Here is a 10,513-nt window from a genome sequence, read left to right on the forward strand (position 1 = left end):
TATTATTATATTACTATTATTATTTTTATTATTACTACTGTTATTATTAATTAAAACTATAATTATTATAATAGTTATTATTATTATTATTATTATTATTATTATTATTATTATTATTATTAGGTTAAAATACTCTGATGGTCCTCGTTTTGGTTCAAAAATCTCAAATTGGTCCTCAAATTTTAATTGATCTCAATTTCGTCCTCATTTTTGTAAATGTGTTTTAAATCAACCCTTTCCGTTATCAGTTGACAAACGGCATTTATTCCTGATGATGTGACTGTTTTGTGTATTCTGATGTGTCATTCAGTTGTTTTGGCACATGTGTTCTTGGTTTCTCTTTTAAAAAGAGTTTATGTTCATAACATTTGAAGCTTAGGGTTTGAAAAAGGTGAGGTGAAGTTGTCTCGTGCGTTCTGATTTGATAAGATTGGTAATGTCTCCCTCTCATTCTTGCTCGTCCTGCACTTGCAATGATTGGGAGATGAAAAATTCCAGCGTTTTTTCTCATGGCGGTGCGGTGAGGAGGTTCGATTTAACACCTGTTTGCTATTGCGATGAAAAGGATGAAGTCATACTCACCTTCACGGTGTGGCACTCAAGAACGACTACGATCAACGACACTAAAGCTCGAAAATTGACCTCTGAAATGTTCGACCTCACCTTCGACGACGCTGAATCTCACCTTCGTCGACGTTCACGGCATTGACGCAATGGGAGTCGCCCTCGCAGTCGCGATCCTTCAGCACCCAATTTCAATCCCTAATTCAGTAATTTAGGGTTTCAAGGACGGTGCTTGTTTTAATTATTAGGGTCCACTACCAATTTTTCAGTCCTCAAAATAATGAATAAAGCCACGTTAGATAATTAAAATGAAGTTAACGTTAATAATTTTGACACTGGGTTGATTTAAAACACATTTACAAAAATGAGGACGAAATTAAGATCAATTAAAATTCGAGGACCAATTTGAGATTTTTGAACCAAAACGAGGACCATCGGAGTATTTTAACCTTATTTTTATTATTATGGTTACATACACATTTTACTTTTACTTACTATCTATATGAGTCATGTTTCAATTACTTGACCATTTTACATTTGAATAATTATATCAAATTCAAAAAAATAGTTACTAAAATTAGTAAAATAATAAAACTGAAATAAATTTTTTTATTTTAAATAATTATTTAAGTTTAAAAAATAACAATTCAGAGGATAAAATTGAAAAAACAGAAAAGGACACCAAAGATGTTTATCTCTTTATATATGTAGTTGTATTATTATTATTATTATTATTATTATCACTACGCAATATTATTTTAGTGTTATTATTTTTATTATTATCTATTATTATTATTGTTATTATAATAATAATAATAATAATAATAATAATTATTATTATTATTATTATTATAGTTAAACACACATTTTACATTTATTTACTATGGGATCATATCTCAATTACTTGCACTTTTTATTTGTTTTGTTGTTCAATTTGTTTTTATATCTGTGTAATTATTTGAATTAAAAAAATAGTTACTAAAATTATTAAAATGATAAAATGGACAAATAATTTTTATTATGAATAATTGTAACGTCCCATTTAATTTATAAACGCAATTAAAGGAAACGCCACACATAAGATAGCATAACAACGCAGTCCTGGGGTTCCCAACATCACCCCTACAAAACTAGGCACACCACGATGCCAACAAAAGTAGGATAGCTGTTTAACTAAAAGTTACAATCTAAAAACCACGAATACAGGGGCCATAGCCCTAAAGAAAACACAAAAGAAAGAAGTGTGAGATCCAGCCCAAATGGCTAAGTAGCGGAGTCGCCATTCCCTTGTTGCCCATGAGAACCTCGCCCATCTGCTCCCATCAACCAAGTTGATGATCATCGCAAGAGAGAACAGCCACATACATCACAACCATGCAACAAAACGGGTAAGCTAGAGCCAACAACATATTCATCATGCAGTCAAATATATTTTCCTCATCTCATATCCACATAGCAACCAAACATGTTATGACTCTTCATTCAATACACTACGACTCGACTCATCCGGATACGTATAACTTAGTCGGATTCAGCGGATGCTTGCACTTGTGGTGAATACCCCTGCTCGACTCTGAGCTGCTCATCTCCGAGCTATGTGTTACAAGTGTTACGATGAATCAAATCTCCCTCACCACAAGATTAGCCCTTAATGAATTTCAGGCCTCCTGCTACTCTCACCATAGGAGTCAGTCTGCTCTAAGTGAGACTAACTGGCCCCTTAGAGTGTCAGGATGCAGTCCTTACCTTGAATCCTTACCTAGTTATACAGATGGGGCACCACCATGGGCACCCACTAACAGGGGCCATGGAATTACGTCCCGACCACTGAAGCGCGACCCCAGAGATCTCACCTAGAGACCCCAAGGAATCTACACGCTGACACGGACTAACAGTCATAATTCAGCAATAAGAGAATATTAACACCATATTTACATTTCCATACCAACCCTTGAGATTAATTCCTCATACGCGTCAGATTTCGAATCCATACCTCGGATCATCACCACCCCATGAATCTAGGGTCCCATCTCATATTAATCACGTATTCCTTTAGTTCCAATCCATTCATTCATTCCACATGTCAATATCATACCCAACCCATCATACGTCGTTCATAACTCATGCCAATCATGCAGAATATTCTATTATATACATATCCATCATTACACAATCATACTCAACCAAGATAAATTCCTCGGGAACCATCAAACATCCAAATCACAGCACTGTCTCGCCCAACACCTCGCTCAGGCTGAGGGGTCTCGCTCAGGCGAGCCTCCCCCTCACCTAGGCGAGGGCACAAGAGCAGAAGCATGAGCAACGCGGGATCTCGCTTAAGCGAGATCCCTCTCGCCTGGGCGAGTTGCCTGCTCGCTCAAAAGTTGAGCGAGCCGCCTGGGCGACTTTTCGCGCAGGAACTCTAGGCGAGCTCCCTGTTTCATCTCGCTTAGGCGAGACTGACTCGCCTGGGCGAGATTAACAGGTCTCGCCACTGTTCTTCACTGCACAGCCATGTTTTCCGACCGAACAACACATACAAAGTATTTTCACACATCAAAACGACAGATCCAACCATACAATCAACAACCAACGCAAAAACAGTTCTAAAAAGACTCGAAACTAGAACCCTAACTTCCCGTACCTGGAAGAGGGATAACGGAGCTTCGACACGGGACCTCGGAGTGCACCAACCCAAGGATGGCTCGCAGAACTGGCAGGACAGCGAAAAAGAATAAGGGAAATTGAGTCAACAGAGGCTTGTTAACTGGAAATATGAAACAACGTAGCGAAAAGGGAATCAGTACGGCTGGGGGAGACACTTACATGGAGTAGAAGCCCCTTTAGCTTACGTGACAGTCGAACGGAACCCTAGCGGAAGTGCAAGGCGGCTGCAGCTCAAGGCAAGGGCAAACTTTTCTGAAAATGGTAGAGTACATTAGGTTTAGGGCAGACCTAAGGACTTATACTGTGGGCCGGCCTTTAGGCCCAATACTGTAGGGCAGCCCACTAACTTTTAGGGCTGAGAGAAGAAATGGGCCTTACAATAATTATTTTAATTTAACAAAAGAGGACCCAACAAATGTATATATCTTTATATATGTAGTTATTGTATTATTATTATTATTATTATTATTATTATTATTATTATCACTACGAGATATTATTATAATGGTATTATTATTATTATTTTTATTATTATTATTATTATTATAGTTAGACACACTTCTTAAATTAATTTACTACAAGATTGTATTTAAATTACTTGTCATTTTTATTAGTTTTGTTGTTAATGTATATCTTTATATATAATTATAGATTATTATAGCTGACATTAGCCTTAATATTAGCATTAATATTAATATTTATAGCATAAATATTATTATTATTATTGGTATCATTATTATTATTTTTATTTTTATTATTATTATTATTATTATTATTATTATTATTATTCATAATGGTGTTATTATTATAAGTGTGCTTTTTTTAATTATAGAAAATGTTGTTATGCTAAATATTTTTGCTAAATAGAGTTTTAATCTTTTAATTTTTTATAATTTATAATTTATATTAATATTATTATTAGTATTATTAATGGTTAAATAAATATAATAACAATTATATTATTATTCTAAAAAAATTTAGAATAAAAAAAATAAAAAAATGTTCGCACGGATCATAGGCTATTATAATCATTTCGTAGAATGAATTAACTGTATTATATTGTGATATCAATTCTATTTATTATATTTAAAACTGAAATTATTATTACATCACTTAGATTTACTATTTTGTTACTTTAATAACAACATTTACAACAATATAACTTAATTTTTATAATATTTCATTACATAATACTTTTACTATTTTATTATTTTAATATACAAAATAAAACAAATACGCCTCATGCGTACGCACGGGTCAATGTACTAGTAATCTAAGAAAAAAAGATACTAGAGAAGTTACCATCTTACCCATGTTTATTTTGTTGACATGTTTCATGTAAGGCCCAGTTTTTTTTTTGTTGCCTTAATTTTCAAGGGCTGTCCCAATCTAATGGGCTCGAGGGTTGGCCTAAAACGAAATCAAACCTAATGTGCCCTAACCCTAAACGTTTTGTTCACTTTCGTAAAAACAGATCCCTTTCTCTTAGAGTTGCTGGTGCCTATGCTAGGGTTCCAAAGCATACCTTCAGTTCACGTTCCGCTTGACTCCGTTCTTGACTCACGTAAGTATTCCCAATCCATACTTCTAAATCTCTGGTCCTATTTCCGTGTGTAGTGTTAGAGCTTCAGTAGTAAACGCCCTATGTTCACTTTTTCCAGCTCTGTGATCTTCTCCTAGAGCTGTGGTACTTCGTTGTTCGGTGTCGAGGCATTAAAACTAGCTCGTTCTAGGTAAGGGAAGCTAGAACCTCTTTGTCTGGTGTGATTTTGACCTATACCATTGTAATTTCATTGTTTTCTTGAGTTTGTGTGCTGCCATGAATGCCTGGACTGTCTAGAGTTTCTATTTGGCATGTGTGTGTGTTATGCAGGTGCAAGTAGTGGCAAACACTGATAATCTCGCCCAAGCGAGCTGGCCTCACCTAGGCGAGATGAGCAGAGGCTCGCCTAGGGTTTTCTACGCAAGTTGTCGCTCAGGCGACCAAACCCTCGTTTTGAGCGAGCGAATGTCTCGCTTAGGCAGAAAGGGTCTCGCCTAAGCGAGATTGCCCAGGGGCTATTGTCCTCCTTGTCGTGTTCTCGCCTAGGCGGAGGGGAGCTCGCATGAGCGAGAGTCCTTTTCGCTTGAGCGAGACCCTCCAGCCTGAGCAAAGAGCTGGGCGAGGATGCGTCCCGAGTTGTTTTTCCCTCTGTGCTTGGATGTTTAACTTGTGCTTATATGAGTTATTGTATGAAGGCTTAATGGGAATGAATATGCATGATTGGGAGAGGATTATATGTGGGGAATTGTGAGCTTGGCATGATTTCTATATGAATTGTACATGAGAAGTTGGATACATATATATGTGTGTGTGGTCACAAATTTGGCATAAGCAACAATGGACCTTGATGGTTGGTAACCCAATAGCATGGTATTGGTATGAGAGGAAGCATTTTACTCATGGTTGGTAATGACGAGTTGGTATCGATTTAACCTATGATAAATAAGGGTTGGTTATGGATGTTGGTATGAAGTTTCTATGCATGATGTATGTGTTTATTTCTTGGCTGTTTATATATATTGGTAAGTGGTCAGTACGTAATCCCTTGGAGTCTCTAGGTGAGGCTTCAGGGTCGTGCTTCAGTGGTCGGGACGTAATCCCATGGCCCCTGTTAGTGGGTGTCTATGGTGGTGCCCCATCTGTATGATTTGGTAAGGATTCAAGGTAAGGCTGCATCCTGACACTCTAAAGGGTCAATTAGTCTCACTTAGAGCAGACTGACTCTTGTGGTGAGAGTAGCAGGAGGCCTGTAATTCATTAAGGGCTAACCTTGTGGTGAGGGAAATTGATTCATTGTAACACTTGTAACACACAGCTCGGGGGTGAGCAGCTCGAGGGTGAGCAGAGGTATCCACCATAAGTGCAAGCATCCGCTGAATCCGACTAGATTGTATGTATCCGGATGAGTCGAGACGAGTCCTTAGTGTTTTGGTTTGAGAGTCATAACATGTTGAGTGTTTATGTATGGTTGATTGTGAAAGTGTAATAGATTACTTGATGATATTATTTTGTGCTCTAGCTTACCCTACTTTTATTCTTGTGTGTTCTGCTGTGTGGTACTCTCTTTTGCGATGATCATCAACTTGTTGGTGTGAGCACATGCGAGGAACACCCGTGGGCAACAGGGAGGTGGTGGTTCCGCTGCATAGTTCGCATGGACTGGTCTTTAATTTCTTTATGAGTTTCTTTAGGGCTACGGCCCATGTATTTGTTCGTCCTTGGATTTATATACTTTTGTTAAACTCTTTATCCAGTTTTCTTTTGGGCATCGTGGTGTGCCTTGGGTTGTAAGGAGTTGAGTTTTAAACTCCAGGACTACGCTAGTATGTTATCTTTATGTGACGCTTCCTTTAATTTCGCTTATTAAATTAAATGGGGTGTTACATTTCACAATTGTTAGTTTTTTAGTTTTATACTACTTCTTTTTATGTTAACATTTTTTCATTACGTAGTCATTTAATAAAATTAAATTTAACAAATATATTTTAATTTATTTTGTAAAATAATCTATTATCTATTAAAGAATAAATTATATTCTTTCTAAAGAGTTATTTTTCTCTTGTATCCATTTAATTTTTTTAAGCTAGTTTACTGTAAAAATGCAAATATATTTCAACTTTGTCATTTAATATCTAATAAAATATTATTTTTGTTCTTAAATAGCACTAATAAATTCTAAAATTTAAAATCTTCTCATGATATAATTGATTAGATGACTTTGTCTATAATGGCGGAACTATGTGGTGACAGCGGAGCCGCGACTCCCTCAATTTTATTTTTTTTAGAATTTATTTTTTATATATTTTTATATATTTTTTAAAATTATATTTATATATTATTTATATTAAGTTTATATTGAGAAAAATTATAATAAAAGATAAAATAAAAAAATTTAATGGAGACATTGATTTATAAAAGAGATTAGGGTTTTTTTCTGACTATAAGATCTTTCCACCATGTAAATTATCATAAAAGTGTATGAGGAGAAATAAATTCAAAGAGATAGATTGGGAAATAGAGGTTGGGAAACACATAGATTGAGATTGAAGTATACATTCTTGTATGACACTACAAAAAAATTTGATTTTAGGAGAGGTTATTTTGCGGAGGTCGTAAGAAACCTCGACAAATTAACATTACTTGGAATGATTTTACAGATTATCTAAAATGAAAATAATAGCAGGGGTTTTCATTCTATTTGGAGGAGGTTATCTGTGATTCTTTTTTTTTCACCTTTTTTTTTCCTTCCCTCGTTTTTTCACTCCTTCCCTCCTTTGCATTTCTAAACCTTCACTGTTTCGTTCTTCGTTTGCCATTGCACAAAACCCTTCACCCTTCCCGAACCAGCTTCAAGTTGTGAGATACCTAGGAACAACGTCCCAATCCAAACACTGTGCGTCCTTCATTCGACTGAGGCATCACGTAGCGGCACCGATCATCGTTCCCTCTATGTCTCGACTCTGACGCTCACGTGAGAAAAGAGACTCTGCATCTTCGAGAATTGGTTTTTTTTGGTCAAGTAAGTGATGATTTATGGTTTTACATTTTGAGTTTCTTTGGATGATTTTATTGAATTCCACCTCCCCAATTTTAGTAGAAATACCTGATGTTTGAGAAATTCATATTGATGTTGTATCTGTAGGGTTCTGCTCCTCTAGGTTACGTCATTTTTGTTGGTTAGATGTTAAGTACAGTGGGCAAACAACAGTGTTGAAAAGGAGACTTTGATGAATCGAGTGAGCTTTATGTGATGTTGCTAAAGGTGCTTGGATTGCAACATTTTTATATTTTCGTTGCATAGTTTCATACATTTGTGTCCTGTATCTTGATTCCTTATTGTCATGACCACAAAATGAATCATAGTTTTATCTCCTAATTGCATCGAAGTTAAGAAACTTGATTTTTTGTAGTGATGTGATTAGTGGTGGTTGTACTGTGGACTAAATTTTTTTATTTGAATGCATTGAGAAACTAAGCACAAAAGAAGAGGTGTGGAGTTGATGTTGTTTTCTCTCCAGGGACACCAGAAAGAGTTCTATAGAGTTTTTTGCACTCATTTCTTGATAGCAGACTTGGTGGAGTGCCTTTTCATCCTACGCCTCTTTATGATCATGCAAACTTACATTGATCTTTCTGTTGGTTTTGCAGGTTAGAGGTGTTAAACCACTTCCACTGCCTGAAACTTTTGATTGCCTTGTGACGGATCAGTACTTTTGCTTCTTGGCATTTTGTATTTTGTCTTTTTAACTTGTTGTTAATGATTCACTTTAGCAATCTGAAGTCGTGAAAAAGCACACCGATTTAAAAGTGGGAACGTATTGTAGAGTCGTGGGAGTTGACTTCTGGGACGCTACTATGTGGAAACAAGAAATGGAGAAATATGAGGTGAGGATTTTTGCATTTCTATTAAGACTGAAAGATGCCCTTGTTAGTTGTATGAACATGCTCTACTTAATCATAATCTGTCTGTTTGTGCCTTGTGTGGATGCTTTGGATATGCAGCTTTTGGAAATCAAACACTTGAGAATCTCTCAACAGGGTTTGGGTTTTATGAGCCTTATTGGCTTATTGACTTTGCTAATGCTTGCATTGTTATTCACTCCGTGGGAGGATATCAGGTACTATACATAAGATTAATAGAAATCAATTGAACTACTACTTTCTTTTCTTAACATGAAATTAATTAAAATAATGGTATTCATGCCTAAAGCACCACTACACCAGGTAATTAAGTTACCATTAGGAAGAAATTAAAAGAACTATTAATATACTTACTTTTTAATGGAGAATGAAAAAGATTGACTTCAAAACTTCATAGTGCCCTTTTGCTAGCAATTGCTTAATGTCTGAACTCTTTCATGTTACTTGAGAAATCATAGTTCTGTCATGTTTGCAGTCATGTTAATTTTAATCTCTTTGTCTTTTATCTATAATAGAGTAATATTAACTTTAGGCTTAATCATTTATAGTTTTAAAAACTTTTCCTTTCAATTTCTACAATGAAGAATTATTTTATTTTGATTCTTATAAATATCAATTCAATAATTTTTAGTTCATACGTATGCATGAGTTTTAGTTTTCTATTTTACTTTTTATCCTCTAAAATTGCATAGATTAAAAATAATCTATTTACATATTAAAATAAACATGACTATTTTCTTGTGAAAAGTTATATGATCAAATCAAAGGTAAAAGTTAAGTGATCTACGTATCTTCTTTACCATTTCTTATGAAATTAACACATTGATGTATTTTCCTAGAATCTTCTTCGTGATGTATTTTTATAAATTTACTAGATCTTTAAAGTTGTGTTTTTTTATTTACATTTTAATAATGATTTTTGCAGGGAGACTAAAATTGTACTGGTATCATACCGCTGGCTATCAAAGATGCTTTTAGCATTATCCAAGATGTGAGCTTTCATGCTAATAATATAGTAAGTGTTGATAAGTCATTGTTATTTATGGGTTAATTTAGAAATACTCGTGTGGCTCTGGCCATTGTTTTTCACTATAATATTGTGCTTTGGACAAGCAGTTTAACTAACACTATAATTTACATACTTTGATTTGAAAATGTTTTCAGACACCATGATATGTGAAAGCCATGTTCAAGGACCCTTGCATTTGACTTGCATCAGAGGTATCGAAAGTACTGATAGAACTTTCCAACAGCATAAGAAATTGTTGTCATTGCTCTCTAGAAATACTCTCTGATCATCTCCAGAAATAATCTCTCCAGAAATATTCATCACTTAATAATGTAAGCCTTATTCAAAGAGTTATCGTTCTCTTTTTGAGAAAGAATCGACAGAGGACTACGAAGAAGAACAACGAAGGGATCAATAGATTAATCTTTGTTTGAGTAGCTTTAAACTCTAAACTCAGTTTTTATATTTATAAGATTATGTATTTTCTTTTTTCAACATTATGTATTTTTTTATATTTACATTGTAAATGTTAATACTTTATCAAATCATCAATAAAATTAATTTTGGTTAATTTTTGTGTACTTAACAAATTTACATATTTTATTTATTTATTATCATAAAGATAATTTCATTAATTAATAAATTCTAAATGCAGGTGGGTAATTACAGATAAAGGAGGTTTCAACCCTCCACAAAATAATAGACACCAATAGAAGAGGTTAAAACCCTCCACAAAATAACCTCTGTAATATAACTCGGATACCAGGGGTTACTCAAAACCTCCACAAATAACTTGTGGCGACTCTAAA

At 34.7% G+C, this 10,513-nt stretch overlaps 1 pseudogene; it reads left to right on the forward strand.

The window, feature by feature from the left end:
• The window catches only part of LOC146883631 (uncharacterized), a 29,283-nt pseudogene extending 19,654 nt beyond the window's left edge, over positions 1–9,629 (forward strand).
• Positions 9,630–10,513: the final 884 nt, after the last annotated feature.

Source organism: Vigna unguiculata, chromosome 9 (genome assembly GCF_037176805.1).
Source record: "Vigna unguiculata cultivar grain cowpea cultivar isolate G323 ecotype 2 chromosome 9, ASM3717680v1, whole genome shotgun sequence".
Lineage (NCBI taxonomy): Eukaryota > Viridiplantae > Streptophyta > Magnoliopsida > Fabales > Fabaceae > Vigna > Vigna unguiculata.